Source organism: Equus przewalskii, chromosome 2 (assembly GCF_037783145.1).
Source record: "Equus przewalskii isolate Varuska chromosome 2, EquPr2, whole genome shotgun sequence".
Lineage (NCBI taxonomy): Eukaryota > Metazoa > Chordata > Mammalia > Perissodactyla > Equidae > Equus > Equus przewalskii.
In genome coordinates, this window is record NC_091832.1 from 13,087,780 (window position 1) to 13,108,185 (window position 20,406).

General features: G+C 36.9%; 1 protein-coding gene across 2 annotated transcripts in view; it reads left to right on the plus strand.

The window, feature by feature from the left end:
• The window catches only part of ZSWIM5 (zinc finger SWIM-type containing 5), a 231,662-nt gene that overhangs the window by 94,824 nt on the left and 116,432 nt on the right, over positions 1 to 20,406 (plus strand). The window lies entirely within an intron of this gene.

A 20,406-nucleotide genomic window follows, 5' to 3' on the forward strand; every position in this document is an offset into this window, starting at 1 on the left:
GCTGGCCCTGTAGCCGAGTGGTTAAGTTCTCCTGGTCCATTCTGCCTGGGGTCCGCCAGTTCAAATCCTGGGCGCAAACCTACACACCACTCATCAAGCCATGCTGTGATGGCATCTCACATAGAAGAACTAGAATGACCTGCAACTAGGATATACTACTGTGTACTGGGGCTTTGTTGAGGGAAAAAAAAGAGGAAGATTGGCAACAGATGTTAGCTCAGGGCCAGTCTCACTCACCAAAAAGCATACTTTAAAAAAAAAATTGTTTTAGCTAGTCTAGTTCCTTTGCCTTTACATATAAAGTTTGGAATACTCTCGTCTATATCCACAGAAAGTCTTAATGGGATTTTGATAGGAATTGCATTAACTGCATTTGGGGAGAATTGACATTCTGTGTCATTCTATGTCAATTCTATGTCAGCTCCACTATGTTGAGTCTTCCAGTCCATGAACATGGAATCTCTCTCCATTTATTTAGATCTTCTGTGTTTTCTTTTATCAATATTTTGTAGTTTTCAGCATACTAGTCCTGCACATATTTTATTAGATTTATACCCAAGTATTTCTTTCTCTTTTTTTTAGTGATTATAGGTAGTAGTATATTTCTAATTTTGGTTTCTAATTGTTCATTATTAGTATACAGAAATACAGTTGATTTTTGCATATTTATCATGTGCCATGTGCTGTCACTGAACTCACTTATTCACCATTACTTTGTAGAGTAAGAGTGGTGAGAGCCAACATTTTGCCTTGTTGCCTTGTTCTCTGTGTTAGGGAAAAAAATTCAGTCTGTCACCACTAAATATAATGTTAGCTGTAGGTTTTTTTGTAGATGCTCTTTATTACAGTGAGAAATTTCCCCTCTATTCTTACTTTTTCTGAGAGTTTTTTACATGAATGTGTTTTAAATTTTGTCAAATGAGTTTTCTACATCAGTTGATACAATTGTATGATTTTTTTCTAGCCTGTTAATATGGTGGATTACATTGATTTTCAAATATTGAGTCATTTTCAAATATTGAGTCAGCTTTGCATCCCTGGAATGAGCTCTATTTGATCATGCTGTATAATTCTTATATATTGCCAAATTCTATGTGCTCATGTTTTGTTAAGGATTTTTGTGTCATATTTATGAGGGATATTGGTCTTTAGTTTCCTTTTTTGGTACTGTCTTTGGTTTTGGTATCAGGATAATACCAGCTTAATAAAATGATTTGAGGTGTTCCCTTCTCATACATTTTCTATAAGAGATTATGTAGAATTGGTGTTAATTTATTTTTAAACATTTGATAGAATTCTTCAGTAAAACCACCTGGGCATAAATATTGCTCTTTGGGGGTTTTAAAATTACAAATCCCATTTCCTTAACAGTTTTAGGACTATTTCAGTTATCTATTTCATATTGGATGAATTGTGGTAGTTTGTATTTTTTGAGGAATTGGTTTATTTCATGCATGTCAAATTCGTGTGTGTAGAGTTGCTCATATTATCCTTTTGATGTTTGCAAGGTCTGTAGTGATAACCCCTGTTTCATTTCTCATATTGGTATCGTGTTTTCTCTATTTTTTCTTTGTCAGTTGTGCTAGAGATTTATCAATTTTATTGATCTTTACGATGAACCAGCTTTTTGTTTCATTTATTTTTCTCTATTGTTTTTCTGATTCCAGTTTCATTGATTTCTGCTTTTATCTTTATTATTTCCTTCCTTCTGCTTGCTTTGGGTTTATTTTGCTCTACTTCTAGATTCTTGATGTGGGAGCTTGTTATTAATTTGAGACTTTTCCTCTTTTTTATAAAAAGTAAACATTTCAAGCCATAAATTTTCCTTTTAGTGTTGCTTTAGCAGTATTCTACAGATTTTTATACGTTGTATTTTCATTTTTATTCAGTTGATGTATTTTTAAATTTCCCTTGAGATTTCCTTTTTGACTCATGGTTTATTTAGAAGTCTGCTGTTTAGTTTCCAAGTATTTGGTGATTTTCCTGTTATCTTTCTGTTATTGATTTCTAATTTGATTTTATTGTAGTCAGAGAACACACTCTGTATAATTTCAGTTCCTTTAAATTTGTCGAAGTTTGCTTTATAGCCTAGAAATGGTCTATTTTGGTATATGCTTCATGGGCACTTGACAAAAATGCTTATTATGCTTTTTTTGTGTGGAGTATTTTATAAATGTCAGTTAAACTTTGTTGGTTGATGGTGTTGTTGAGTTCTTCTGGATCCTTGTTGATGTTCTGACTAGTTGTTCTATCAGTTCCTGAGAGAAGGGTATTGCCTGTAATTGTGGATTTGTCTGTTTGTTCTTTCTGTTCAGTCAGGTTTTGCCTCACATATTTTGCAGCAGGTTGTTTGGTTCATACAAATTTAGGATTACTATGTCTTATGGATGGATTTATCCCTTTATCATTAGGTAATATCCCTCTCTGCTTCTGGTAATTTTCTTTGCTCTGAAGTCTACTTTATCTTATATTAATATAGCTTCTCTTGCTTTCTGTTGATTAATGTTTACATGATGTATCTTTTCCCATCCTTTTACAGTCAATCTACTTATATTGTTGTATTGTACATGAGTTCCTTCTACACAGGATATACTTGGGTCATGCTTTTAAAAAATCTATTTTACCTGTCTCTGTCTTTCAGTTGGTATGTTTAGACTGTTTACATTTAATATAATTATTGGTATGTTATCATTTAATTCTTTCGTTTTATTTTTTGCTTTCTGTTCTCACTGTTTTCCATTTCTCTGTTTTCTTTGCCTTTCTTTCTTTTTCTGAGGGTTACTTGAATATTTTTTAGAGTTCGATTTTTATTTATAGTGTTTTTGAGTGTATATCTTTGTATAGCTTGTTATAGTAATTATTCTAGGTTGTGTTTGATATATACATAACTTATCAAAGTCTACTGTTGTTGACATTTTATCATTCCGAGTGAAGTGTAGAAACCTTACTTCTCTTTACATCTCTTACCTTTCCTGTTTATATCATATTTGTCTTAAATATTTCCACTACATACATTTAGAAGCACATCAGACAGTGTTATAATTTTTTCTTCAAACATCAAACATAGTTTAGAAAACTCAACAAAAGAAGGAAAGTCTTTCTCGTTTACCACTATTTTTGCTGGCTGCCTTCTTTCTTCTTGGAGTTCCAAGCTTCCTTCTTTTATTATTTCCTTTCTGTTTAGAGAACTTCCTTTATGTATTCTTTTAGAGTAGGTCTGCTAGCAACAGATTCTCTTAGTTTTGCTTAATCTGAGAATGTTTTGATTTCCCTTTCATCTCTGAAGGATATTCTTTCTGTATATAGAATTCTGTATTCACGCTTGTTTCCTTTCAGCCATATGAAAATGTCATGACACTTCCTTCTGACCTCCATGGTTTTGGATGAGAAATCTGCTGTCATTTGAATTGTTTTCAATGCAGATATTGTTTATCTACAGATACAGATAAACACTAAGGTAGATAAGGTATTGTTTGTCTTACTGCTCTTTTTTTTTTTTCCCAGAAAGTTGACTCTGATGTATCTTGATGTGGATTTCTTTGGGTATAATATTGTTTGGAGATTGCTCAGCTTCTTGAATCTGTAGGTTTATGTCTTTTGCCAACTTTGGGAAGTTTTCAGATACTATTTCTTCAAGCCCTGCCCTCTCTTGTCTCTTCATGGGGTTTCAGTGATGTAAGATCTTTTGTTACAGTCCAATAGTTCCCTGAGACTGTTTAGTGTATTGGGGTTTTGTTTTATTTTCTGTTTTTCAGATTGGTTAATTTCTGCTATTGTGTTTTCATGTTCACTGATTATTTTCTCTGTCCCCTCCATTCTGCTGTTGAGTCCATTAATTGACTTTTTAATTTGCTATTATATTTTCTAGTTCTAAAGTTTCCACTCAGTTGTTCTTTATATCTTCTATTTCTTTGCTGAGAGTTTCTATTTTTTAAATTGACTTCAAGGGTGTTTATAATTACTTATTGAAGTATTTTTATGTTGGCTCCTTTAAGAGTGTCAGATGATTTTAATATCTCTGTCATTTTGGTGTTGGTGTCTATTGATTGTCATTTTTTCATTCAAGTTAAGATTTTCCTGGTTCTTGGTATGATGAGTAATTTTCAGTTGAAACCTGGATATTTGGGATATTATGTTACAAGACTTGATTTTATTTAAGCCTTCTATTTCAGCTGACCTCCTTTGACACTGTTGTGGTGGTGGTAGAAAAGGAGCTGCCTCGTTACTGCCAGATGGAAGTAGAAGTCCAGGTTCCCCATTTGGCCTCCACTGATACCATGGTGGCTTAGAAGATTCAGAGTGCCTTATTACCGTTCCCTGCATGGCCTCTGCTAACAACAGAGGTGGAGGAGTAGTGGTCTCATTACATTGGATTGTGGTGAAAGTCCTGACTCTCCTTATGCTTCATCTGATACCACCCCAGCAGGGGGAGGAAGACACAGGGGGGAAACACCTTGTTACAGCCTGATGGGTGTAGAAGGCTCCCCACTCAGCCTTTGCTGGCATTGGAGCAGGTAGGGTCACAGTTTTCTCTGTGGTATTTGTCTGGAGTGGAGCAGTTTATTGTCTAAACATGTTTTGTTTTACTAGGCTGCCCTTTTCCTGATCCTTTGGCCAGAGAGAGCAGTCTCTTTTTGTTGGTATCCATTGGCATTTCTGAATTGCTGGCTTCTTCAGCTCTAAGTCTAGGATATATGAACTCACCACCATGTCATTCCTTGGATCCCAGTGTCACTAGCAGTCTGCCTCCTGTTCTTCACCTTTTAGAGTCTTTTTGTGTTTGTTTTATATATAACATCCAGGGTTTTCTGTTGTACTTCATGGGAAAAATAGGGGAAAGTACATTTATTCCATCTTCCCAAAAACAGAAGTTACAAGTGGCTCCTATATAAGTTATAACTATTATAATTTGTCATTGAGTGCTTACTATATGCTAAGCACTAGTCTAATTGTTTTACATAGGTTTTCCTATATACTCTTCAAACAACCATATGAAATGTGCATTATTATTACCATTTTACAGATGAAGAAGCTAAGGTGCAGAAAATTCAAGCAGCTTTCTCAAAACACACAAGTTTTGTGTGATACAACTTGTCACACAAGTTGGCTGTAAGTGACAGACCAAACATTTGAATGCAGGTCTAATTCCAAAGTCTGTTTTCTTTAACACTTTGTGATACTACTGTCTCTCTGGGCATCAGCCTCATATACTGATATTATTTACAAAACTATTAAGTACAGTTAATAAGTAGAATGTAATACAGATAATAAATGCAAAACAAGTTAGCAAAAGAAATTAGTATAATTTGATATCATCAAGGAAGATACCTTGGTTTTAATGGCATTTGAACTGGTCAAGGGGGATGAATAGAATTTGGATTGACAGAGGAAGACAAAGATTATTTTAGTATGATCAAAGATGCAAAAATAGAAATGAGCTAATCTGTATGTAGGAGGAGCAGAAGGATGCTCATAAGATAACTATCCTTTCTTAACTTGACCACTTGCATCACAATCTTACACCATATATAAAAATTAACTCGAAATGGATTAAAGACTTGAACACACAAGACCTAAAACCATAAAACTAGAAGAAAACATAGGTGGTAAGCTCCTCGACGTTGGTCTTGGTGATGATTTTTTGGATTTGATACCAAAAGCAAAGGCAACAAAAACAAAAATAAACAAGTCAGTCTACATCAAACTAAAAAGCTTCTGGACAGCAAATGAAAGAATCAACAAAATGAAAAGACAAACTACGAAATGGGAGAGAATATTTGCAAATCATATATCTGATAAGGAGTTAATATCCAAAGTATATAAAGAAGTCATACAACTCAAAAAAACACTTAGATTAAAAAATGGATCTGCATAGACATTTTTCCAAAGAAGACATACAGATGGCCAGCAAGTACATACATGAAAAGGTGCTCACTACCACTAGTCATCAGGGAAATGCAAATCAAAACCACAGTGGGATATCACTTCCACCTGTTAGATTGGCTATTATCGAAAAGACAAGAAATGACAAGTGCTGGCGAGGATGTGGAGAAAAGGGGACTCTTGTGCACAATTGGTAGGAATGTAAATTGGTGCGGGCACTATGAAAAACAGTATGGACATTCCTCAAAAAATTAAAAAATAGAACTACCATATGATCCAGCAATTTCACTTCGGGATATCTAGCCAAAGAAAATGAAAACACTAACTTGAAAGGATTTATGCACCATCCCCCTTGTTCATTGCAGCATTATTCACAATAGCCGAGATGTGGAAACAACTTAACTATCCATTGATGAATGAGTGGATAAAATTGATGTGGCCTATATATATACGATGGAATATTATTCAGCCAGGAAAAAAAATAAGGAAGTCCTGCCATTTGCGACAACATGGGTGGACTTTGAGGGCATTATGCTGAGTGAAGTGAAAGACAAATACCATATGATTTCACTCATCTGTAGGATCTAAAAACAGAGAGAGAAAAACGAGCTCATAGATACAGAGAACAGATTGGTGGTTGCCAGAGACAGGGGGTGAGGGGTGAATGAAATGGGTGAAGGGAGTCAAAAGGTACAAACTTCCAGTTATAAGATAAATAAGTCATGAGAAAGTAATGTACACCATGGTGACTACAGTAAATAGTACTGTATTGTATATTTGAAAGTTGCTAAGAGTAGATCTGAAAAGTTCTCATCATGAGAAAAAAGTTTGTAACTATGTATGGTGACAAATGTTAACTAGACTTATTGTGGTGATCATTTCATAGTATATACAAATATCAAATCATGTTGTACAACTGAAACTAATAAATGTTATATGTCAATTATACCTTAATAAAAAATGAGGACCGGCCCTGTGGCCGAGTGGTTAAGTTCACACGCTCCCCTTTGTCGGCCCAGGGTTTTGCTGGTTCAGATCCTGGGTGCAGGCATGGCACCGCTCATCAAGCTATGCTGAGGCGGTGTCCCACATAGCACAACCAGAGGGACCTACAACTGTGTACTGGGGGCTTTGAGGAGAAGAAGAAGAAAAAAAGAAGGTTGGCAGCAGATGTTAGTTCAGGTGCCAATCTTTAAAAAAAAAAGAAGAAATAAAAGCTTTGTGTAACTTCAAGCAAGTACCTTAACTCTCTAAATCTGTTTCCTCATCTATAAAGTACAGCATATCTAAGAATAATAATGCCTTCCTCCCAATCTTGCCATGAGGATTAAATGAGATAATATGTACAAATTGCTTGGCACTATAATAAGCACTCAATAGATATTGACTATTGTATTCATGATCAGAATACGTCTGTGAAGGAGTAGATCTTGTTTAAGAGAAACGTAAGAAAGAAGGAACCAGGGGGCTGCTATATATAAAAATACCCACTATGGGGGCTGGCCCCGTGGCCGAGTGGTTGAGTTCGCGCGCTCCCCTGCAGGCGGCCCAGTGTTTCATTAGTTCGAATCCTGGGCGCGGACATGGCACTGCTCATCAGACCACGCTGAGGCAGCGTCCCACATGCCACAACTAGAAGAACCCACAACGAAGAATACACAACTATGTACCGGGGGGCTTTGGGGAGAAAAAGGAAAAAATAAAAAAAAAATCTTTAAAAAAATAAAAAAAAAATACCCACTATGATGAAAATTGATTAATCTGAGGGTAAACGTATGGTAAGGAGAAGGACAAATAATATTGTTGTGAGGCAGTTTTGTAGATTGTCTGGTTAGTTGGAAGATACGATGCTTTCTTACCATAGAAAAGAAAAAAATGATGTTATAGTGACAGACTCGAAAGGCTCAAGACAATGGAAAGGAGGTTCTATGATGCAAATGAGCCTCTGATGAAGAATCTTTTCAAAAAGACAAGAAATAACAGGTGTTGGTGAGGATGTGGGCAAAAGGGAACCCTTGTGTACAAGCCTGTGTGGTTCAAGTAAGTCAGCTTTAAAAGGAATTTGTACACATAAATACTATTGTAGCTCTTTGCATTTTAGGTAGCCCTTTATAATTTTATAAATAACTTTTACATATGTTACTCAAAACGGAAATAAAGAGGGTCACACAACCAAGAATAAATATAGAAGTGCTTTTGCGTTTGAGAATAATAAGAAGGCTGAATTTTGTGAAATATACCAAGGGAATGAAGAAGGCCTTTCTTAGGAATACTTAGGGTAGGAATACTTTTGAATAGATGATATACTTTAGTGAAGTTCAACCTTAGTTCATTTAATAAACTTCTGTTCAGTGACTTGTATATACTAAGCATTTCTCAATTCAGTGCTTCTTTCAATCATTTATCCATTTATCTGTCAATTCAACACACACTTTATTGAGTATTGCTACATTCCAGATGCCTGGAATACAAACTTGGTTATTCCAGGTTATTGAGGTTGCCTCCTGATGGAGACGATAGATGCATAAAGAAATATGGGATAAATGCTTTTTGAAAAAGTTCGTTGGAAACACAGAGAAGTGATAATTGCCTCAGGCGCCAGGGAAGTGTCACAGAGCAATGTCTGCAAAGCACATAGGGTTTGAGGGGAATGGTAAATAGTTAAGTATAACTGGAGGTTAGAGTAGTCGGGGGTGATGGGACAGTGCTGGGAAGTGAGAACTAAGGGTTGAGGCCACATCTTGATGGACAAGGATGTGAGCTGCTCAAGAGTTGAAATGTCTGGTCATCTTTATACCTCAGCACAGTGCTTGGCACATAGTATATATTCAGTAAATATATGATGAACTGAAGGCCTTCTCTTTTCATGGTAAGGAATTTGGGTTTATCCTCTAAGCCTTTGCTTCTCAACTTCTAGGGTATTAATCCTCTGGGTATTGCATATGAGAAGGATATGCAAAGCTACAGCGTAAACAAGGCACAGCTTTCATCAGTTTTACTTGACTATTTGCAAGAAAAATGTTTAGTAAGTTAGCAGGTAAAAAAATTTAATACCTAATTTTTAAAAAACATAGATATATAGTACATTATTCCTATTATTTTTAACATCTTTGAGATATAATTTATATACATAAAGTTCTCCCATTTAAAGTGTGCAATTCAATATATTCCTATTAATTTTAAAATAAAATTTGAAATATCAAAAAGTTTTATGCTGCAATGAGTTTTGGTTCATTCTTTCACACACCTGAAAGTTTCTTTGATGGAAGAGTTGAAGATTGGCAGTGGGAAGCCATTGAAGAATTTTTTTAAAGATTGGCACCTGGGCTAACAACGGTTGCCAATCTTCCTTTTTTTTTTCTGCTTTATTTTCCCAACCGCCCCCCTCCCCGCCCCGGTACATAGTTGTATATCTTAGTTGCAGGTCCTTCTAGTTGTGGGATGTGGGACGCGGCTTCAACATGGCCTGATGAGCAGTGCCAAGTCCGTGCCCAGGATCTGAACCCTGGGCCGCCACAGCAGAGCGCCCGAACTTAACCACTCGGCCACGGAGCCGGCCCCCATTGAAGAATTTTAAGTAGAGAAGTAACGTGATCAAATTGGTATTTTATAAAAATCTCTATGGAAACTCTAGGAGATAAATTGGAGAGAAAGACCAGCTGTGCTTCTTTAGTAGCAGTAGGGTGTAACAGGAGGGTGTATTAAGAAACATTTAGGAGAAAGACTTGATGTGCCTCATAAAATTAAAATCACCTCCCAAAGCCCCACTCAAAACAAACTATTTTATGATGTTTTCTACAATCTTCATTCGACCTCACCCCTAGGCAGAATTACAGTACTGCTTTTTCACACACTTGATGCCAGTTCTTAGCTTGATATCCTTTCTTAATGTTCCTGTACCCCCTTTTTAACTGCTTACTTTCTACCAACCCATGTCCTTTCTCTCTTCTTCAAGACTCAGTTGAAATCTTACCTTTTCAATGAAGTGATTGACATTTATTCCTTTATTCAGTCCATAAACATTTACTGAGCACCTTCTTTGGGCAGGTTCTGTATCAGTGATTGGGTATACAGAGATGAATAAAGTGTTATCTCTGCTGTTACTCAAAAAAAACTTTACAGTACAATGATTTTAATGGATGTGTGTGTGTGTGTGTGTGTGTGTGTATGTATATATATACATATGTAACATACAAAACTCATATACAGGGGGCTGGCCCCATGGCTGAGTGGTTAAGTTCATGCACTCTGCTTTGGCAGCCCAGGGTTTCGCTGGTTCAGATCCTGGGTGCAGACATGGCACTGCTCATCAGGCCATGCTGAGGTGGCATCCCACATGCCACAACTAGAAGGACCCACAACTAAAATATACAACTGTGTACTGGAGGGATTTGGGGAGAATAAGCAGGAAAAAAAAGATTGGCAACAGTTGTTAGCTCAGGTGCCAATCAAAAAAAAAATGTAAAAGGAAACAGATGAATAAACACGAGAACAGATGCTCAACATTAAAAAAAGAAGAAGAAAACACATATACACACACATAGTACTAAAGTGAGAGTAGCTGATATCTAAATTGAATTTAGGAGAATTAATAGAGGATAGCAGATTTTGAGGGAGTAGAAGCTTCTTGTTAGAGGAAATATCTTATACGAAGCCTGAGGGTTATGAAATACATTATGTATTTGGAGGAAACCCTAAGCAGATCAATTTTCTTCTTATGTGGAGCAATGGGGGAAAAAAAGCCAGAGAAGTGAGTGGGGATCAGGTCATGACCCATATTCCATGCTGGTGAGCTTGGGCTTGATCTTATGGCTATGAGGAGCCACAGAAGGGTTTTAAACAAAGAGGTTACATGATAATCATCTTGATCTTAGTGCAAAAGACCGGAAGTAGATGATATTTCAACTCATGTGTCAACTCTCAAAAAATGACAGGGGCTGCCAGGAGTGCTAGGTTGAGACGGATTATGAAGCCATGTTTGGACCAAGAGGGGAGAGTGGTGACATAGTTTTCATGTTTTTCACATTCCTGGACTAAGGGCTTGGAGACCACATAGGAGGCTCTTGAAATAGTTCACAGAAAAAAGGATGAGAATCTGAACCAAGGTATTAGTGATGGGAATGGAAAGGACAGGACAGATTTGAGAACTTCTGTACTTTAGAAGCTAGAATCAGGAGACTTGGTAACCAGTTAGATGTTGAGATGAAGGAGAGAAAGGAGATTAGGATGACTACCAGGTTTCTAAGTGAATGGTGGTGTTACCAACTAAAGTAAAAATTATTATGTCACACTGTATGAACTTGCCAGTTGTGTAGGTTAAAAGTTTTATACAGTTCATCCTATTATTAGGGTAATAACAAGTTCAGATGTAAGGAAGATGAGAATGGGTGTGGTGCAATGCCTAAGGGATATTTAGGAGGAGAAGCCCATTTGATAGTTACCTATATTGTTCTGTTGCTCAGTTAAGAGGTCTGTTATATTGAGTTATCAGCATGTATGGGGGTTAGTTAAGGTTACCTAGAGAGAGGAAGTAGAGTAAGAAGATAAAAATTTGCCAAGGACAAAATTTGAAGAAATGCCAGTATTTAAAGGGTGAATAGAGGATGATGGTGCCAGGGGAAAAACAAAGGAAAAGAAAAAGAGTCAGAGATGAAGAAGCAGAACTAGGTGAAAATGGTTTCATGGGAGTTTAGGAACAAGAGAAGTGGCAAAGAACAGGAGTTGATAACAGTGCCAAATGCCACAGACAGATTGAGAAAGGTACGGATTGTTAAAATAACATTTTTGTTTAGAAAGAGATATTGTTTGTGACTTTCGCAATACAATGAAGTGGGATGACTAGATACTAGATTACAGTTGACTGAAAAGTAAATTGGAGGTGAGGAATTGTTAACATCACACACAGTACTGTTTTAAGAAACTTTATTTATTCATTAAAGTAACATTTATTGAATTTCTAGTATACAATAGCCACTGTGTTAAGCACTGGAGATACGAAGATAAATGAAATATAGTTCCTGCTGTTGAGTAGCTCATAGTCTATTTGAGAGGATAGAAACAATCAAGATAATTTTAAAGTAATGTGAAATGTAGAGCTAGAGATGCACAAGCTATCTTTGGAGCACCGGGTAGGTGAGAGGAGGGAGTAAACATCAAGGAAAGCTTCCAGGAAGAGGTGACACCAATTTGAATCTTAAAGAAAAAGAATAGGAAATAGCAAGGTGGAGAAAGGAGAAAGAATATTCTAGGCAAAAGGGAAAGCATGAACAGAGACATAAGGACAAGAAGCAACATGGGTTATATGTGGGAACTGAAAGTAGTTAGGTATTGTTGGGACATTAAAGTGAGCAGTAAGAAATGAAGATGCAAAGACTGAAGAGCAAGTGAGGGTCCTTGATTACGGGTCCCTTGAATTTGTATTTTACTCTGAAGGTGGTAGGGAATGTTTCAGAGTTTTAAGCTAGAGGGTGAAAGGTAACATTTGTGTTTTAAGTAAATCACTTGGGTGCCTTTGTGGAGAATGGATTTGAGGGAAAGAGACTTTGAGCAAGAGGCTGTTTTAGGTTTTCCTTTTAGAAAGTGAGGTTGGTAGAATAGAGGGAAGCAAGACCAGAGGCAAGGAGACTAATTAAGAGAAGGGTCATGCAATAATCCAAGCAAGAAATGATGACTGCCTGGACTAGGTTTTTGGCAATGAGAATGGAGAAAAGAGGCCAGATTTGAGAGAGATTTGACTTGGTGACTGATTGGATAATGGAAATAAGGAAAAGAGAGGCATAAAGATGATTCCTACCTATAAACACTTGAATGGATAAACAAGTTTGGGGGTAAAGAAGATCTCAGTTTTTGTAGACATAGTAAGTTTAAGTCTCTATGGAAAATCCAAATGATGATGAATTTGATGACATGGGTTTGGACTAGATACGTGGTAAATGAAGCCATGGGATTATGAGAGAGAGGATAAGTGGAGATGACTTAGGACAGAATCCTGAGGAATAGTGAAGGTATAGGCAGAGGAATAAGAGCCTCCACAGGAGCCTGTTGAGAAGCAGCCAGTGAACAGGGAAAGCTGACTATAGGAGAGGAAATAATCCAAGGAGTTAAGGTGAAAGGTGATAGGATTCAGATCAGAAGTGAAAGGCTTGGCCTTAGCTAGGAAGAGAAACATCTGTTTGAACAAAAAGAAAAAGGAAAAGGAGGGCTGAGGATGGAGAAAAATTTATAAGTTTAGAAGCAGAAAGCTCGTGACTTGTGTTTCTTTGTGAAGTGTGAGGTAATGTCATTTGTACAAGTGAGATGGGACTTGGAGGGGTTGCAGATTTGAGGACAGTAGAGAGTGTTTGAAATAGTCCTCGTGGAGTAGGATAGAGAGCTGGATATGGAAAACATAGAATGATGTGCGGGCAGAAATCAGGGTCTATTTGAGATTGATAGCTATAATTAATATTTCAGTGCCAGTTTGCACAGTTATGTTATTGTTGACAGCAATATTCAGCAACTCTGATTGGGCTTAGAAAGGGCAGGCAATTAGATCCATCTAGAGCTGGGGTTGTATCAGTTGGGTGAAATGAAAGGATGGTCATGCAAAGGAGAGCTGAGATGAATAGAAACCGGTGGATGTGATAAAGATAATTTTATGCCTAGAGAAGTGAGAAATGACTATTAGCTTCTAATTTCTCTGGGAAATAGGAGGTGAGATTATCAGCTGAAAATAAGAAGATTAGAGGTTTTGAGGTTCTGAGTGATCACTACCAAACTGCACTAGGGATGGGGATACGAAGGTGAATAATAATAATAAGATACAGCTCCTACTCTTGGGTAATTTATAGGTTAGTGTAACAAGATTTGAGACCGCTGTCGAAGAGAATTGGCGAAGGAGGAATTTCAAGGTAAATGAAAGAAAAGCGGAGAGCTAACTGAGATTGGAAACCATGAATTTATATTAGGACAAATTGGTGATATTTCTTCAGCATACTTCCAAGGCCTGAGGAAACTCAACCACGTGGCTATCCTCACCACCCTCCCCAAGATAATAGCACTTGAAAAGAGGCTGCACAGTCACTTTAGATATCTTTAAAGAAAGAATTTTTGAAATTGAATTTTAGTGCTCAGAAAAGAGTAAAGTACAGTGACTGAAGGGATGGGCCTGAGTGCTTAGCTTCTGTGCTAAAATACAGGAGCATAAGGGGTGGATTATATAGTTATTTCTCAGTTAGAGACTGTGACCCAATGAATGTTATAAGGAAGATTTGGAATAAGAAATTTAGGGTTTAGGGTGCTGGTGAGAAAGTAGAGTGACTTAAGGAGGAGGACTATGAATTTAGAGAAAAAAATGGGTGGAAAAAATGGTCTTAACTCCAGATTAAGATATTCCCCAATCATAATAGATGCTAAAGAATCATGTCATTGCCTTGTTTAATATTCTTGAGTGGCTTTCTGTTGAACCTCTTGGCTACTTTTCTTCCAGTTTCAGTTAAAATGTCATCTCCTTAGGCTGTTCTTCAACTATCTAAAGTGGTCACTCTGCTCTCCTCCACTCTGTATATCCCTGAATATACAACACACGGTTTGTATTTCTTTTATAGCACTTATTACAGGAGGAAATTATTTCATTTGTCTATTCATTTATTGCCTGTCCCTCTCTATCATAATATGAGCTTCCTGAGGGCAGGACCCTATTTGTTTTATTTACTACTACATCCTCAGTACCTAAAATAGTGCCTAGCACATGGTAGTGCTCAGTAAATATTTGATAAGTGATTAATTAATTCATTCAAGAAAAGCAATAAGATTTTGCCTGAGTTTTTAATTTTTCTTAGTACTGAATTAGGATCTTAGTATCAAAGTAAGTGACAGATTTAAGTATATGCTCATTTCTGTGTTTGTCATCTACAGATTACTGTTACATTTAGCAATGTAATCATTTTGCTTACTGTTTTTGAGGAATAAAATAATCTTGGTCTGAAATTTATTTCTTAATGATTGCTCTGGCAATATCTGTGGGGTTAGTTGCACTTTAAAGCCTTTAGTATAAAAAAATCTTCAAATGTGAATATCTTGAGAGGGGTATTGATTAAAAACTTTAAAACAGATAAACCTATGATTATAGATTTACAATAAGAATTTGGAGAGACCTAATGCCACAAATGTTGCAGGCAAAGGGGAATAGCAGCCTGAGTATTTGAACAAATAGCTTACTAGTGTTTCTTTGCCAAGCAACATATATTTGCAAGTTACAAATTGATGATAGCTAGGAGTCCACTGTAGAGCACACTACACCTTCTCATTTACATAAAATGCTTGATATAAACTCAGTTCCATAGTTTGTGAAGGCAAATGAATTATTATTATGCTAGGAGACTATTGTGTGGGATCAGAATTGGCCACCTCAAAATGTGTCTCTTTGGCTTGATTATTTTTAAGAACAAAAGACTCTAAAAGAAGCTTTGACCTTCCCCGTAACTGCCTGAAAAAATTTAAGATAGAAGGCCTGTTCCAGGAAGGAACTAATACTGCAAGATAACATTGTCTATAGCTGGCCCAGCAAACGCTTATTTAACAAATGTGTGCATTTTCATCTCCATGTAAATTGCCTCCCTCCCTTTTGAAGTCCTAAACCACTACCCCCAACATCCTCCTTTGTCTTTAGCTGAAAATGGTATTTAAGGTGGTGGTTTTGGCCATTCTGGGGTGTTACCCAGTTTTCCTGGGTTTCTCCCTTGGATACATGTTATGAAAACTTTGATTTTCTCCTGTTATTCTATCTCATGCCAATTTAATTCCTAGACCAGCCAGAAGGACCTAGAGTGTAGAGAAATTGTCTTCCTACCCTATACTATATAGTTGGGTAAGCTGGTGAGCTGAACCATCCCTTAAAATACATTTGTAGTGATCTCAGACATTTTGAAATACTTGTTTTTATAGGTGGCATTGCCTCAAATTCCATTGCAGACATCTGCCTATTTCTTGTCATTTCTGGTGATGCTACTTCAACCAGTGGTTGAATGTTACCCTCCTCTACCTTCCACCTAGACTCCTACCGAAGCCACTGGCCTATTCTTAGATACAGTACTCAAAGAGTCTGTCCTAAATAGTTCACCCTGCTTTTTCAAACAAATTGGTTTAGATTGACCTACCACTTTATTTTATAAAAGCAACTAAAGATTTTCTGCCATCTTTGCTGAAGTTAAACAAGGCCACTTCGGTTACAACAACCAATCTCTGTCCCAGTTTGCACTCATGCAACTCACCCCTGTTGGTTTAAACTAGTGTAGGAGATGCTTGAGGATGGGATCCCTAACATACTTTTGTAAGGTGAATTTAAGTGGACAACTATGTAACCAGGGAAAGTTTTATAGGATTTGATCCCTCTACCATATTCTGAAATATCTGCTGAGGATCTTTTCTGGCAATTGAAACAGACTTTCTCAACCAGAGATTGGGTGCAAACACTTGTTACATTTCTCACTTCAATTATTGCACCACCTTCACCCTCCTACCCCGTGCACATTCTTTTATATCATGCTCCTTCTGATTGGGGTCTTAGTTATGAGAATTAGTGATCAAACTTATGAAAATCCAATCATTTTTCTGTCTTCTGAGCTTCCTGTGGCCCTCATGCAAATAAAACACAGCCTGCTCCTGCATAGACAGAGATCCCTGCTGTGGATCTCCAAATACTATGTAATAAAATGATTTGAATTTCATCAGTGATTCAAATATTTTGATTAAATGTGTTATCTTTGGCTTATTTAATTGTAAACAGTCTAGCTACACTAAATATAGTTCCTCAGAATAAAGTTCTTTTGTGTTTTGTACATGTTCTTTGAACTCTCCTATCAAAGAGGAGTATGAACCCGAGTGAGGAGCAAATGTAACATAGCATCCTAAATTTCTTTCTTTTTTTTTTTTTTAAAGATTGGCACCTGGGCTGACAACTGTTGCCAGTCTTCTTTTTTTTTCCCAAAGATTGGCACCTGGGCTAACAACTGTTGCCAATCTTCCTTTTTTTTTCCCCTGCTTTATCTCCCCAAACCCCCCCTGTACACGGTTGTATATCTTAGTTGCATGTCATTCTAGTTGTGGGATGTGGGCCGCTGCCTCAACGTGGCCTGACGAGCGGTGCCATTTCCGTGCCCAGGATCCGAACCCTGGGCCACCGCAGCAGAGCGCACGAACTTAACCACTCGGCCACAGAGCCGGCCCCCTAAATTTCTAATTTATCCCTTGAAATTCCTTATGTTGCCAAGCAGTATACCCTTGCTGACCACAATGAATAGTGTCATCCTTTTTTTTTAAAATATAGTCCTAGATAGTCAAAGCTGGAACCAAGTATGTATGTGTGTATTTATTTAAATTACCCAAGGACACTGCTTATCGTTTTCAGAGGTTAAACTTTTTCCAGGGGTTTTCTACCATAACTCAGTTTCTTGAGTTGTACTCCAGCCTCATAGGAGATGTTTGTTCCTTCTGCAGTTTAGCATTACTGGAGAGAAGCTTTGTCAGTAGAGCTGAAAGTGAATTTGTTTTGTTTGCTTTTTTCATTAGAGTCTGCTGTCAGACTCTACCTGGGTTATTAATGAAGCATTTAAGAGTAAGGAGGAAAAAGGAGATAGCTCTTTGGGATATTTCTCTGTGTAAAAAACTGATTACCATACTGATAGCTCAAGTGCTGGGTGCTCATTAAAATCTCCTATGCTCTCTTGACGAAAAATCTGAGGAATTGAAACTAGTTCCTTATTTCCAGTTTATAAGTCGTGGAAGCAGTAAAACTCACTACTGTAGAATACCGAACTTCATTGAACAGAATGATACAGGATTAGTGTATTTGGCTACAAAAAGAGAAGATGTGGAGTACCAACATGCTGTGTACAACATTTTACCAGCCATCAGTTGAAAATAGGGCAGCACTATGCCTTCTTGTTCTATCAGTTATTGAAAAAAGAGTATTGAAATCTGTGACTAAAATTGTTTGTTATTTTATGTGTGTTTAATAACTTACATTAATGTTACATTGCTGTACTTCTTGTCCAGCACATCTTTTTTCGGTTAACGTTATGCTTTTGTGGTAAGTCCATTTTGATTCCTTTTAACTGCAGGATACTATTTCATTGAATTAATTTATTACATTTCACTTATCTTTTTTTTATTGTTGTAACATTGGTTATAACATTATATAAATTTCAGGTGTACATCATTACATTTCAATTTCGGTGTGGGTTACCTCAGCGTGTTCATCACCCAAAGACTAATTGCAATCCATCACCATACTCATGTGCCTAATTGCCCTTTTTGCCTGCCTTCCTCCCCTTTCCCCCTCTGGTAACCAATCAAATCTCTGTCTCTATGTGATTGTTATTGTTTTTATCTTCTATTATTGAATGAGATCATATGGTATTTGACTTTCTCCCTCTGACTTATTCACTTAGTGTAATATCCTTCAGGTCTATCCATGTTGTCACAAATATCATTTTTTATATCATTTTTTATGACTTAATAGTATTCCATTATGTTCATATACCACATCTTAATCCATTCATCCCTTGATGGGCACCTAAGTTGCTTCCAGGTCTTGGCTATTGTGAATAATGCTCCACTGAACATAGGACTTCATGTATGTTTACACATTCTTGTTTTCATGTTCTTTGGATAAATACCCAGCAGTAGAATAGCTGGATCAAATGGTAGTTCTATTCATAATTTATTGGGGAATCTCCATACTGTTTTCCATAGTGGCTGCACCAGTTTGCACTCCTGCCAGCGGTGTATGAGAGTTTCCTTTTCTCCACATCCTCTCCAACAATTATTTCCTGTCTTGTTAATTATAGCCGTTCTGATGGTTGTGAGGTGATATCTCATCGTAGTTTTAATTTGCGTTTCCCTGATAATTAGTGATGTTGAACATGTTTTCATGTGCCTATTGGCCATCTGTATATCTTCTTTGGAAAAATGTCTGTTGAGATTTTTTGCCCATTTTTAAATCGTGTTGTTAGTTTTTTTGTTGTTGAGTTGTATGAGTTCTTTATATATTTTGGACATTAACCCCTTATCAGATATATGATTTGCAAATATCTTCTCCCAGGTGTTAGGTTGTCTTTTCATCTTGTTGATGGTTTCCTTTGCTGTGCAGAAGCTTTTTAGTTTGATGTAGTCCCATTTATTTACTTTTTCTGTTGTTTTCCTTGCCTGGTCAGACATGATACTTGAAAACTATGCTGCTAAGACTGATGTCAAAGAGCATAGTGCCTGTGTTTTCTTTTAGAAGTTTCATGATTTCAGGTCTTAAACACTGAAATGTTCAATACATTTTAACTTAATTTTTGTGTGTGCGTAAGATGATGGTCTACCTTCATTCTTTTACATGTGGCTGTCCACTTTTCCTAACACCATTTATTGAAGAGTCTCTCCTTTCTCCATTGTATGTTCTTGGCTCCCTTGTCAAAAATTAGCTGTCCATATATGTGTAGGTTTATTTCTGGGCTCTCGATTCTGTTCCGTTGATCTGTGTGTCTGTTTTTGTGGCAGTACCATGCTGTTTTGGTTACTGTAGCTTTGTACTATATTTTGAAATCAGGGAATGTGATACCTCCAGCTTTGTTCTTTTTTCTCAGGATTCCTTTGGCTATTCGGGGTCTTTTGTTGTTCCATATAAATGTTAGGATTCTTTGTTCTATTTCTCTGAAAAATGTCACTGGAATTTTGATAGGGATTGCATTGAATCTGTAGATTGCTTTAGGAAGTATGGACATTTTAACTATGTTAATTCTTCCAACCCAAGAGCATGGAATATGTTTCCATTTCTTTGTGTCGTCTTCAATTTCTTCAACAATGTTTTATACTTTTCAGTGTACAGGTCTTTGGCCTCTTTGGTTAAATTTATTCCTAGGTATTTTATTCTTTTTGTTGCAATTGTAAATGGGATTATATTCTTAATTTCTCTTTCTTCTACTTCGTTATTAGTGTGTAGAAATGCAACTGATTTTTGTATGTTGATTTTTGTATCCTGCAACTTTACCATATTCATTTATTATTTCTAAAAGCTTTTTGGTGGATTCTTTTTGTTTTTTTTAAAGATTTTATTTTTCCTATTTCTCCCCAAAGCCCCCCAGTACATAGTTATGTATTTTTATTTGTGGATCCTTCTAGTTGTGGCATGTGGGATGCCACTTCAGCATGGCTTGATGAGCAGTGCCATGTCCACACCTAGCATCTGAACCAGTGAAACCCTGGGCTGCCGAAATGGAGTGCGCGAACTTAACTACCTGGCCACGGGGCCGGCCCCATGGTGAATTCTTTAGAGTTTTCTCTGTATAAAATCATGTCATCTGCAAGTAGTGGCAGTTTCACTTCTTCCTTTCCAATTTATATCCCTTTTATTTCTTTTCCTTGCCTGACTGCTCTGGCTAGGATTTCCAATACTATGTTAAATAAGAGTGGTGAAAGTGGGTATCCATGTCTGGTTCCTGTTCTTAGAGGGAGAGCTTTCAGTTTTTTTCCACTGAGAATGATATTAGCTGTGGGTTT